The following is a 14,631-nucleotide window of genomic DNA, read 5'->3' on the forward strand; positions in this document are numbered from 1 at the left end:
CTAATGCACTGAGACCTACAGTGTGTGCCGATAAAAAAATACTGATTTTTTTATTTTCAAAAAAATATACATCGCTGAAAATTTGGCAGTAAACTTAAAATTTTCTGATTTTTCAAGAAAAAATGAACAGAACAGCAATAGCCCCTTTGGTCCCGAGGCCTTGAAATCACGAAAAAACTGAAATTTTTGTTTTTCTTTTACTTATAAATGTCATGGTGGTTTGAATGCTATTCAAGTAGAAGACTTTCACTCCAAATATCATAAAAATCGGTTGAGATTTGGAAAAGTTATGACTATTTGTTGTTTTTTGACGTGAATATTGTAATTTTTGGTCAAACTTTCGTTTCACGGAACCAAATAAAGATAAAATCTTTTTCAATTTTTTATGTAAGGGCGTTTCTATGCCTATCATAAGGATGCTTTGAAGTGTATTAGTTTTTGCATAAATGCTTGGAAACAATTTTTGGCCCATAGTGGGGCAAAAGTTCGAATCAGCGGGGCAAAAGTTCGACCCATGTATAAACTCACGGAAAAATTTGCAAATTGCCTAAAATCCACATATTATCTTCAAATTTAGCAAAACTTGCCTGATTGTGCGAAAAATGTCACAAAAATTTAACATTTCCATTTAGTTTTGCGAAAAAGGGGAAATTTTTGAGTATATTACAATTAACCCTGTTTTGGACAATTTTTTGATGAAAATTTAGTGTGTATTTTTCGGCAAACTTAAGTTTACGGCTGGTATAAAGTATGCCTGTCATAAAAGTATCAATACTTAGTGTTTTAGTCAGCGAACTTTTGTCCCACACTAGATTCGAACTCTTGCCCCACCGGTGGGGCAAAAGTTCGTTTAAGACAATCAATTTTGAAACTGTTATAACTAAAAATGGGTAAATATTTTGACACAAAGATGTTCAGCAAAATTATAGTCAATATGTTGAAGGTTCACTGTACGGTATTCATTTTGTTTCAACAGCTATTGTTTTTCTGGAAACTTAGATTATACCACTAAGGTCGAACTTTTGCCCCACCTTACTCTATTATTTTTGAAAAGTCAAAATCTTTAGCTTTCATTTCGTCCAAGAAAATTGAAAATCGGTAAAGCGGTTCAAACGGTGGGCGGCAAAATGGTGAGTCGACAATCAGGAAGAAGCGACCAACACAGCTCTGGTCCCCACAGGTTCCTACTTCGCGCTTCCACGGGTCAAATGATGACAAAGACCGCCAGCTAAGGGTTGCGTACTTATACCTTGGACAGACATCTGATACATTTACCATGGTACAAGTTATCGAGAAAATTATTCCAAGGCTATCTTGAATGAAGACAATTTTCAGTATGGAACCCATTTCAAGATAATTGTACCATGGTACGTATACCACAAGTGTGTCATAAGTATTAGCTGGTAGTGCAGCCTGGGCACTGTTGTCCTTCTGACATCAGCTAGAGTGAGGAGGTACGTTCTGAGCGTCTGTACACCAGGAGGTGCGGCTCAAATAGCGTCTATTCTGCAATCCAGTGGCTGAGTATGAAATGCTGTATCACGTCAGCTACACCTAAGATGGCAGCCCCATTTACGTGATGTAGGTAGCGTGACCCCGGTAAGGTAGCATGTCGAATTCATTATCCACCACGAAAAATGGGGAAAGAAGAAGAAACGAACGTTATTTTCGGCAACTGACCTGGTAACGAAATAAGGACTTTGATTGGAAACTCGGTACCTGGAACGTCAGGACCTTAAATGAACCTGGACTAGTGAGCCTTTTGGCTCGTGAATTGCGACAAGTTGGCGTGTGCGTGGCTGCTATTCAGGAAGTGCGTTGGATAAGATCTGGAGAACGTGAATTCAGAGCGGTACCACAGCGGTGGCGATAAAGCTGAACACGGAGTCGGTTTCATAGTGATCGGGAAGCAGATGACGCGAGTTATTAGGTGGAGGCCGATCAACGAGCGGATCTGCGTATTGAGGATTCAGGGCAAGCTCTCCAACTACAGCCTGATCAATGTCTATGCACCGACTAACGACAAACCCGATGACGTGAAGGATGGCCATCAGTAGCACCTACTTTGCACGCAAATATATCTGCAAGCACACCTGGCAACACCCAAATGGCGAACTTTGCAACCAAATCGACCATGTTCTGGTAAACGGCCGACATTTTTCCGATGCCATCGATGTTAGAACTTTCAGGGGTCCTCATATCGACTCAGAACACTATCTCGTTGTAAGCAAAATTCGAGCACGATTATCAACCGTTTCGAGTTCTAGGAATCGACAATCGCTGCGTTTCAATATCCAACGCCTGTCAGCAGGTGGTGTAGCAGGGGACTACCATCAAAAGCTCGACGAGCGGATTAGCGAAATCAACGAAAGTGTCAACCTCCGTGATCTGTGGGAGTCAGTCCACGGAGCGGTGAGCACAGTAGCGAAGTAGAAGTGGTGGGTACTGCTCAACGAAGACCAAGGAACGGTTGGTTCGACGAGGAGTGCCAGAGCATGATGAACAAAAAATTGAGAACCTCTGATTCGTGTCTATCGCATTAGTTTTTTCACTCTGTTTGTGTTGACTATTTTTCGTTTATATTTGAATGCAAAATTGACGGGAGTGTATTAAGCGTATCGTGTTTACATCTGTTTTTTATCAAACTATCTCGAATTTGATTTTGTGGAAGCTGCCTGCAATAAATCGTGTTTTATTTGCATCGTTCAGTGGTCAATTGTTTTTGGAACGAATTTCTTCCTGTCATCATACGTCATCGTTTCATTTTTCCGCAATCAGCGCCATCTGTGGACGAATAGTTGCAATCTTTATCGATCATTCATCATTCGAGTCGACGAAGAGGTAGAAATGGATACCAAATGCTACCAGTGCTCTACGCCGATCAAAACTTTCGAGTTTCTACAATGTAAATTGTGCGATCAAGCAGCGCATCTGAAATGCGTCGGCTTAAAACGCTCGAATATGGACTTCATGAATGAGCACAAAAATGTCCTTTGGTTTTGTGATAAATGTGTTGATCACCTCAACCTACTAAAAGCCAACCCTCCAATTACTTCACACGAAATTGTGACCGGGGTTTCTGAAGCTATCAAGGAGTCTCTGGCGGATTTGAAATTTGAGCTCCAGAAAACGAAGGAATTGACTGAATCGATTGTGGATAAACTTCCTACGCAAGAAAATCTTGGACTTACTACAACTCGTTCTGCGTGGCCAAGTATTAAACGAACTCGCGAACAAAATCTCACCCAAAATCGTTTTGGAACTATGCCAAACAGCAGCGTCATGTGAATGGTCTACCATCTTCGATGAAGTGGAACGAAACGATTGCTTCCGAGCCACAAGTTATATGCGACCTGTTTGCAACGAAGTTGTCTAACATTTTCTCTGATGAGGTGCTTACAGATAGACAGATATCGTTAGCTTCTGCCAACTCACAGACCACAGGACTTTTCATGTGGCCACCGATGATGAATCTATTTTAACAGCAGTACGTAAACTGAAAGCATCAACTTGCTCAGGACCTGATGGAATTCCGTCGGTATTTTTGAAAAACTGCATAGACAGCTTGCTTGCACCCCTGCAAAGGATTTTTAATCTGTCACTTTCGACCGGAGTATTTCCATCCTGCTGGAAGAGCGCCTATATGTTTCCAGTACACAAAAAAGGTGATAGGAAGGACATCGATAACTACCGTGGAATTTCTGCGTTATGTGCAGTCTCTAAACTCTTTGAGCTTGTCGTTACGGATCGGCTATATTTCCATTGCAAGCAAGTCTTAAGTCCAGACCAGCATGGCTTTATTCCAGGACGTTCAACTGTGTCAAACTTGTTATGTTTAACTTCCTATGTGACTGACAGTATTATTATTATTATTTATTGAAATTCGTAACTTAAGACACACATCTTTTATGTTACATGATTTATCATGATGGAATTAACGTTTAGTTTGATTTGAAACTGGATTGAATTGGATATTTAAGTATAAACAGACAATTAAAATTTAATTACTACTACGATTAAAATGCTCAAAAATCTTCCTTCTAAAGCTTGCCAGTCCTCTAGATTGAATAATAGTGAGATCATTAGGGAGTGAATTCCAGAAGGCAACACCTCTCACGAAAAAAGTTCCACCATGCTTGGCAGTGCGATGACGTTGAATTGCAAATTTTCTTGATCGACTTCCTCGAAAAGCAGACAATTTGTCGTATAAATAACCTGGAGTTTTATTGTTGACAAGATTAAACATGAAATGACAACATCTCAATTTGGAAAAATTATCAAAAGAGCATCCAAGCAGGTTAACCTGTAAATGAGATACATGTGAAAGTCTATTCAATCCATAGACAAATCTAACGCATGAATTGAGAGCTACACGCATTTTTTGAATAGTACGAGACGAAGATTGCATAAGCCATAGATCACAAGTAACGAAGTGAGGCAAAATTAAACTCTTGAAGAGCTTAAGTTTAATATCCGTGTTCAGGAATGCTGCAGTTAACTGAAGATTTCGTAATTTAGCATATATTTTACCACACTGATACATAACAAAAGTATCCCATTCAAAGTTTGATTGAATGTTGAAACCAAGGCTCATAGCACATTCAACATAGTTAAGAACAACATTGTTGAGCTTGATTTCCGGTTTCACAGAATTGAAATTTCCAGTGTTGATAAATATAGCATTGGATTTGTTTGGATTCAACATGAGTTTATTCTTAGTGGCCCATTTGAATATTGCGTTGAGATCTTCATTGATTTTCCAACCAGCTGCCTCAGAATGTTCAATATATATTTGAACATCATCTGCAAAAATGTGTATACAACTATGCTTTACGATTGAAGAAAGGTCATTAATATACAAAGAGAATAATATTGGTCCTAAGATAGACCCTTGAGGTACACCTGAAGCCACATGCAACAAACTGGAGAATTCGCCATTATTAAATACTGTTTGGAATCTATTGTGTAGGTATGATTTAATGAGATTAACAGCATTTAGCGAAAAGCCATAATTTGACTGAAGCTTTCTACACATAATATTGTGTGAAACACTGTCGAAGGCCTTCGAAAAATCCAGCAGAATAAGTAAAACAGGTTTGCCGTTGTCTAAAATAATCCCGATGTCATCAAACACCTTAAGCATGGCTGTTTTTGTGCTATGTTTAGTTCGGTAACCAGATTGAAAGCACGAAAGTAGATTGTTATCATTAATATAGCTGCAAAGTTGATTTTTGATAATTTTTTCAAAAACTTTAGAAAGTGCACAGAGTATACTTATAGGGCGTAAATTTTCAACAGTATTTAATGAGGACTTCTTCTTCACAGGAATAATTTTAGCTTTTTTCCATGCTGATGGAAAATAACATGTTTTAATTATAGCATTGAATAAGTGGACAATTTGGTTTACAATCATAGGAGATATAATTTTTATAAATTTCAGTGGAATATTGTCGAGACCAATAGCATTGGATTTAATTTCATACAGTGCATTTATAACATCAACATTACTAATTTCATTGAAATGGAACGAACCCCAAGATGAACTACTGGTATATTGAAAAGTTTCGTTAGGTGATGAAAAGTTTTTTGAGAAGCATTCGTTGATCTCGTCAGCACTATAGTTGTTGACACTAACAGGCACAGTTTTACAAACATTCATCGATTTTAACCTTTTCCACAGCTCCGTAGATGATAAATTTGAATTTAACTGATCTCCATAGTAAAGTTGCTTAGCTTTGTGAATAAGTGAGTTAACCTTATTACGTAATCGTTTAAACATAACATGATGTTCAAAATTATTAGTAGACTTCCAAAGCTTAAATGCTAAGTCACGATCAACCATCGCTTTACTAATAACATCGTTGAACCAAGGATTGTATTTTTTACGCAACCGCACAGTTTTTAATGGGACATGTTTATCAAGTAAGAGCTGCAAATGGTTATTGAGCGACTCATTTAAAATTTCAGGGCTGTCAATACGATAGAAATCAGCCCAATTGATAGATTCAATATCGTGTCCTAGTTGCTCAGCATTTATTCTGCTATAATCACGGTAGTTGGTATGCTCGAACATGCACAAATTGATGTGATTTACCTGGATCTTTCTGCTGCTTTCGATAAGGTCAACCATCAAATTCTCTTAGCAAAGCTGGCAAAGTTGGGCATACATGGCAGTTTATTGTGTTGGTTTCAATCCTATTTATATGATCGCCGTTCAAAAGTTATGATAGATGATTCAGTCTCCGCTGATTTTGCAATGACATCTGGAATCCCGCAGGGTAGTCATCTAGGGCCATTGATGTTTCTTCTGTATTTCAATGATGTCAACAATGTGCTCGAAGGACCAAGACTTTCGTTTGCGGATGATTTTTAGCTTTATTATAAAATCCGCTCTGACGCTGATGCTCAGTTTCTGCAACAACAGCTGACTGCCTTTGCCAATTGGTGCAATGTGAATCGCATGACTGTGAATCCTGAAAAATGTTCTATAATAACGTTTCTCGTTCGAAGAACCCTATGGCCTATAGTTATGACCTCAATGGCGTGCTTTTGAGTAGAGTAGATCAAATCAAAGATCTAGGTGTGATTCTCGATTCTAAATTGACATTTAAACAACATGTATCATATATAGTGGACAAAGCTTCCAAATCACTTGGTTTAATGTTTCGTCTCACTAAATGTTTTACGGACATTTACTGCTTAATGACGCTATACTGTGCATTAGTTCGGTCCACTTTGGAGTACTGTTCAACCGTATGGAGTCCTTACTACCAAAATGGAGTCTTGAGAATCGAGTCAATTCAAAGACGGTTTGTCCGTTTTGCTCTTCGTCTGTTGCCTTGGCATGACCCGCTTCGTCTCCCTTCTTATGAGAACGTTTAATCAGTATGGACACCCTCAACACTCGTAGAGATGTCGCCAAGGCTGTTTTAGTATCCGACATTCTTCAAGGCCATGTTGATTGCCCTTACATTCTGCAGCAGATAAATCTCTACGTCCAGCCCAGACTGTTGCGGAACAACGCGTTGTTGCGTCCTCGCACTTCCAGGACTAATTACGGAATGAACAGTGCAACAGTGCAATAGGGTGGCAACTGATTTTGATTTTAATGTGTCCCGTGATTTGCTTCGCCATAGGTTTTCTAACTCTTTAAGGTAGACAGTAAGATTGTGTTTTTTTTTATTGTTTTAATGTTAACGACAACAATTAATACATCATTAGGGCTAGGAGCCTGTTGATGTTCAAATAAATAAATAAACACGATGAACTTGGCTAGAAGCCGGATGCTGGTGTCTGGTATCCGTCAGAGCAGAGAGCGGTACAAGGAAGTAAGGGCAGCCGAAAAACGGATCCATCGCAGAAAGAAAAAGGAACATGAAGAGGCAGTAATTGCTCAGGCGCAAGAAGCTATGGAACAGAACGACATGCGGCGGTTCTACGAATCCGTCAATGGTGTGCGGAGAAAAACAGCGTCGTCTCCCGCCATGTGCAACGACCGCGAAGGAAACTTGCTGACGGATAAAACAATGGTGGCCGCTAGGTGGAAAGAGTACTTAGAGTCATTGCTAAACGGAGATAGCGGAAGTGGATCTGGTAGCAGAATTCAAACCGATGACGATTGACAGGCTGTGGAACCTCCAACGCTGGATGAGGTAATGAAAGCTATCAATGGGCTGAAGAACAACAAGACTGCTGGGAAGGACGAGCTCCCGGCCGAACTTCTGAAAGACGGAAGTGAGCAGCTACACGAACTCCTTCACCGTGTCATTTCGAGGATATGGGAGGAAGAACAAATGCCTACTAGTTGGTTGGGAGGTCTCATTTGCCCTTTGTACAAGAAAGTGCATCGACTGGAGTGGGCCAATTACCGAGGGATAACACTCCTTAATTCGGCGTACAAAATCATGTCTGGAATTTTGTTCAACAGATTGAGACCGTATGAGGAGTCCTTTGTCGGCGAATACCAAGCTGGAGAGGGCCGATCAACAATGGATCAATTGTTTACCATGCGTCAAATCCTAGATAAATTCCGGGAGTACAACTTGCAGACTCATCATCTGTTTGTAGATTTCAAAGCAGCGTACGATTCAGTGAAGAGAAACGAGTTGTGACAAATTATATCCGAACGAAGCTGATTAGACTGATTCGTGCAACGCTTGATGGATCGAAATCAAGTGTGCGGGTGGTGAACGAGATTTCGTCATCGTTCGTAACCTTAGATGGATTGAAACAGGGTGACGCTTTTTCTAACTTGCTGTTTAACATAGCGCTAGAAGGTGCCATCAGGAGAGCCGGTGTGTAGAGAAGTGGTACCATTAGGGATGGTTCACAAATTATGTCACGCTAAATTTCAACTTTTTGACCCCCTCCCACCCCTTCTTCACACTTTTTGTATGAATCGTCCAAAATTGTTGTAAGGCTTGTCACATTGGACTCCTCCTTGGAGCGTGACATAATTTCTGCATGACCTCTTATCACACGTTCTCATATGCTCCTTGGCTTTGCGGACGATATCGACATCATAGGGATTGACCGTCGGGCAGTGGAAGAGGCGTTCGTGCCTTTCAAGAGGGAGATAGCGAGGATCGGGCTCACGATCAACACCACAAAAACGAAGTACATGATAGCTGGTGGTCAACGTGGGTCCGGACGTGTTAGTGGTAACGAAATGGTGCTAGGTGGTGAAAAGTTTGAAGTGGTGGAAGAATTTGTGTATCTTGGAACACTAGTGACATGCGATGTTACCCGCGAGGTGAAAAGACGTATTGCAGCTGCGAGTCGGGCTTTCTGAAGTCCCGTAGCCTGCAAACGAAAACTAAACTCCCGTTATACAATATACTGATCCTTCCGGTTGTCCTATATGGCCATGAATCATGGACATTGAAGGAAGTCGACCGAAGAGCTTTCGGGGTGTTTGAACGTAAAGTGCTGCGAACAATACTCGGCGGTAAACTGGAAAACGGCATCTGGCGGCGCGAGTTGTACCAAGTGTATAAAGATGTGGATATTGTCAAGCGCATAAAACACGGCAGGCTGTGTTGGGCTGGTCACGTTGCCCGTATGCCGGAAGAACGACAAGCAAAGATAATATTCAACTGTTGCCGGCGCGCAGCCCACTGTACTGGCAACGCTTTTCGATGCACTACCACAAGAAGACATAGTTGTACCTAGATAGAATCTCTATGACCATTAGGTACCGTCACGCAACAATTACCGGCAGCAATATTATGACTGCCATGCTAGGAGCGCAGTAAATGTGAGTAGCAATTAAAGTTAGATATTTTAAGGCAAATCAATATCTCTAACCATTCTAACAGGAATTTTGTAATCCTCCGGCTTGAATAAATTTGGATTTAAAAAAAAAACAGAAACTGCTCCTGTTGCACGGTGTGCCAACAAATTACAAAATTCATTTATCTGACAGCTTCCCTATCAGATAAATGAATTTTGTAATTTGAATTTTATGTTCAAACACACGACTGCAACGTCCATCGTACGACCTCCAGTTCCGTGCTATTTCGATATCTGCCGGTGATACTTCACGGGAAGAATCGTACCACCCGAACGAACAGTATCTCGAAGTTGGCGTCTTGATTAGTCGAATACGTTGAACATAAAATTAAAAAAGGATGGATGTGAACTTAAACACCATCAACTGCTTCACAATGACAAGAAAGTCGGCGCAGGTTTGAATACACATGCACCTCGATTGTCCGAACCAAGAAACAGCACGGGTGCAGTGGAACCAACTTTCCTGTTCCGAGGCAAAACCACCGAAGTTCTTTATAGCATGTGGCAGTGCAAACAACAATGCTTTCTTAATGCCCTGCTGAAAGATCGGTGCCCTTCGTTGCTGTTTCTAATATTCAACAGAGAACCCGGACGAGGCCGCGCACTCGATGGCTTTTTGCAGTTGAGGAGGACTTAAGGGCACTTAGCATTCAGGGCGAGTGGAAGCGATTGGCCCAGGACCGAGCCCAGTGGAGAAGACTCATCCATTCGGCGCAGATTCATCGTAGCGAATTGTAGCCTATCAAGTATAAAGTAAGTGATGCGGTTCAAATGTCATGATTTAAAAATAAATAAAAATTTTGCAAAGTCGCGATTTTTCTGGTCACCCTATTTCGGAAATGTCCACCCTAATCAAAAAATCCAAAAACACGTGTATCCTTATTTCGAATAAGGAACAAAATAGCAAATTTTCACGGAATTCGGTGATCCACTAGATCGGTTTTTTTTGGAATGGCTGATTTATAGATATTCTTTTAAACAGTCCGAAGATTTATCGTCATAAATTAACGCTCCCCTCTCACCGTGGCAACATGTTTTCTTGAAATATTCCGAATTAAAAGCTCTTGGTTTATTTGGGAATATTATAGGTTGAGTTTTGGAAGCATTTCTTCCATTTTTGCAAGTATGAAGGAAGAAAACATTTTTACAACAACAGGTTTCGTCATTTGGCAATAAGGCATCTGTCATCCGCAAACAAAAAATTTCGACATCCCTGAGGTATCTCAAATAAGTCAAATGTGGAATTTTGTGCAATATTGATACCAGAATAAATAATACATTTTCGACAGACATTATCTTACAATCCAGATGTGCTATGAAAATTTTGAAAACTGCAAAAAACGACAGCGATATTTTATGTTATTGCTTGAGACGAAAACTTGTTACCACTGTATTACCCAGTGAATTACAGCAAACAGTTTTAGTAATAATCCGGATCAGCCGGAATCTCAATAATCTGCTGATTCTACACACTTAATCGCGCTTTTTGTGTTCGGTAATTTTTTTTACGGTGTTCGAATTGTAAAACACAAAAAATACCGAGTTTTCAGCTTTTTCGGTGAAAATCACTGAGATTCAGCGATGCTATTTCGTATTTTACTGAAAACGGTAGTCACTTGTACTGAACACATCGTAACATTCAAACTTTACCGAACAAACTCAGTTGCAGTAAAAAATCAGTAATGTTGAGTAACGAGATTTCGGTAAAAAACAATTTCTACTGAGTTATCGTTAAAATAGAATAAAAACATTGTTCTGCAACACATGTCAGCCAAAACGGACGCGGCTTCAACGGTGATGAATATTTTCTGGTCCGGCAAAGTTTTGTTACCCAAATCTAGCACCCATCAGGTCAGCTACTCATGGTAAGTAGGAATAATCGAATATCTGCGACGTATTCCGATGAAATTTGTTGGAATCAGAACTGGAATCACTTTTCTGTGCTTGACCAGCTAAGACAAGTTTTCCCAGTTTCAGATTGTGTGGTTTAATGCAAACAATTTGTCGCAAATATTCGATTTCTCATTCCGTGAAGAACCTTACCATGAAGAGCTGCCCACATGCTAAAGATGGAGACAAAAAAGAGTGGAGAATTTGACTGAAAATAACATACACCATAACTGAATGACTGTTTTATGAATCCTGGATTTTGTTTTGGATATTAATTGAAAAGTAAAACAAATTAGTAGGCATTTTCGGAATTTTGGTTAGCCCTTCTAAAAGCTGAAAAAATCAGCAATCAATAATAAACAAACATTTACTGAAAAAGCCAGTAATATATACGCTTCAAAAAGTACTGACTATTTCGGTATGTTTTGACAATTCCAGGAGCTTTGAGAATTACGCAGTTTTCGGTACGATCAAAAAATTACTGAGATAACTCTGCTGTTCAAAAACCCAGTAAAATTTTACCGACTTCGGTAATACAATCTAAGTGTGTATACCATGCCCACACAGTACACACTTAGATTTGATTACCGAAGTCGGTAAACTTTTACTGGGTTTTTGAACAGCAGAGTAAACTCAGTAAAATTTAACGTTACCGAACAATCCGTAAAGCAATGCATACCCATAATGTCGAAAAATACTGTCTTAGTCAGTAATATTATCAATAGAAGAATACCGGCTTTTTCAGTAAAATAAATTGTCTATACATTGGATTACTGGATTTTCCAGCTATTAAAACGATACCGAGCATTCCTCCTCCCTCCCATCCTGTTCTTATTATGTTGGATCATGCCATCCGATTTGCCAACTGTTTCCAATTTATTGGTTATCGAAATGCTTATCCAAGTAAAATTCGACGAAAAATTTTTGACGATTGTTATTGCGTAAACCAGTTTTCTAATTTAAAAAACTTGCTGATTTCCTATGCGCCATTGCGTTGTAAATGCGTCGGGCCAATACTTGTTCCGGATCTGTAACGAAATGTTTTTGCATAAATTCTTAACATAACCTCAACTATTTTGCCCGGATGATGTGTTGTAGTTCACCCAAGATTGTTTCGTTCTGCGGCATTCCATCATACAAAAGATATCAATAATGACTCACCAAGGCAGCTGGACGAAACGTTGAATATTGTAGTCCGTTTCCGAAAACCAGACAAATCGATCTGAGATCGATCCTCGACCGGTCAAGAGTCTGCTGCTGGCACTCCATTGGATTATGTTTATATGAGGAATATGTTGCGTATGCGCATTGCAATGTTTTGATTTTGTTTTACCGACATATCAGCGATAATATTAGTTTTACTGAAAATTGGTTGTAGTTTTTACTGATGATTTTAGTGTTACTGACTATATACGGTAATGTTGCAATGTTACGGTGCAGTCGGTAAGAAAATCTACTGAATTACGTTAAAAGCATAAACCAACACTGATCGTCAGTAATTTGTTAACATAATGGTGGTTAAACCAATTTCTGGCAACACTGTCGGCCTACATTAATGAATGTTTGCCCTTTACTGGCATATACCAGATTTGCTAGTATGTCCGAAACATAGTTTTGGGAACTTGAAATCAGAAGACACAGTGTGTTTGTTTGACAAATTGAGACATGAATTTGCGAAAAAATACGCGTTCTAGTGAGACTCGAACTCACGACTCCGTGTACGCTAGACCGGCGCTTTAACCAACTAAGCTACAGAACACCTTATGATTCTACGGAATAGAAAGCCAAACTGAATCCGAGTACTAACTATGAACACATCTCTTTTCGCAAATCCATGTCTCTTTCGGACTTAGATGCCAAACCCCCACCACGCTCACGTTTGTATCTCCCGATCGCAAGTGAGAGCGAATTGTTTATGGATGCTGAGTTCTTACGCTCTACAGCCGCATACCTATAAGCCGAACACTTTCGGCACGAAATTCAGTATGCGTTGAGCTCTCAGTGCGGTCGCACGCTCTACGACCAATTGCGCCAGGAGGACGCAACTCGGGATACATTAATGAATGTTTGCCCTTTACTGGCATATACCAGATTTGCTAGTATGTCCGAAACATAGTTTTGGGAACTTGAAATCAGAAGACACAGTGTGTTTGTTTGACAAATTGAGACATGAATTTGCGAAAAAATACGCGTTCTAGTGAGACTCGAACTCACGACTCCGTGTACGCTAGACCGGCGCTTTAACCAACTAAGCTATAGAACACCTTATGATTCTGCGGAATAGAAAGCCAAACTGAATCCGAGTACTAACTATGAACACATCTCTTTTCGCAAATCCATGTCTCTTTCGGACTTAGATGCCAAACCCCCACCACGCTCACGTTTGTATCTCCCGATCGCAAGTGAGAGCGAATTGTTTATGGATACTGAGTTCTTACGCTCTACAGCCGCATACCTATACTAGAACGCGTCTCACTAGAACGCGTATTTTTTCGCAAATTCATGTCTCAATTTGTCAAACAAACACACTGTGTCTTCTGATTTCAAGTTCCCAAAACTATGTTTCGGACATACTAGCAAATCTGGTATATGCCAGTAAAGGGCAAACATTCATTAATGTATCCCGAGTTGCGTCCTCCTGGCGCAATTGGTCGTAGAGCGTGCGACCGCACTGAGAGCTCAACGCATACTGAATTTCGTGCCGAAAGTGTTCGGCTTATAGGTATGCGGCTGTAGAGCGTAAGAACTCAGCATCCATAAACAATAGGCCAGGAGAAGTGGATGAACTTGTCATTCATTTTTCTGTCAAATCTCATACAAAATCTACTTTTTCTCTGACAGAAATTCACTCTAGGTGAACCACTTCCCCTGGCCTATTCGCTCTCACTTGCGATCGGGAGATACAAACGTGAGCGTGGTGGGGGTTTGGCATCTAAGTCCGAAAGAGACATGGATTTGCGAAAAGAGATGTGTTCATAGTTAGTACTCGGATTCAGTTTGGCTTTCTATTCCGCAGAATCATAAGGTGTTCTGTAGCTTAGTTGGTTAAAGCGCCGGTCTAGCGTACACGGAGTCGTGAGTTCGAGTCTCACTAGAACGCGTATTTTTTCGCAAATTCATGTCTCAATTTGTCAAACAAACACACTGTGTCTTCTGATTGCACTGTCGGCCTATTGTGAGTAAACAAACCTATCCGAATTTTTTTCCTTAATTTTCCAAGTTTATCGGTACAATTAATTACTTCGGCGTTCTTGTAACTTTACCGCGTGTTACGATAGTTCAACGACGTGTTTTATTCCGATACTATATCATTCCGTCGCGATTTAATCGGCTACTATTTGTGCAACTGCGTTGCAACCATTGTCATAACAGAAGCTGTAAACAACTACAATGGTGCAGTCCAAAAAATGTGACACTTCTCCTTGCTTTGGTAGCTCGTCGCGCACGGGA

The 14,631-nt window shown here is 40.2% G+C and overlaps 1 protein-coding gene across 1 annotated transcript in view; it reads left to right on the forward strand.

Moving 5' to 3' along the window:
* Positions 1–14,631, forward strand: part of LOC5568532 (tachykinin-like peptides receptor 99D) — a 283,301-nt gene that overhangs the window by 251,689 nt on the left and 16,981 nt on the right. The gene's annotated exons all lie outside the window — the stretch shown is intronic.

Source organism: Aedes aegypti, chromosome 1, assembly GCF_002204515.2.
Source record: "Aedes aegypti strain LVP_AGWG chromosome 1, AaegL5.0 Primary Assembly, whole genome shotgun sequence".
Taxonomy (NCBI): Eukaryota; Metazoa; Arthropoda; class Insecta; order Diptera; family Culicidae; genus Aedes; species Aedes aegypti.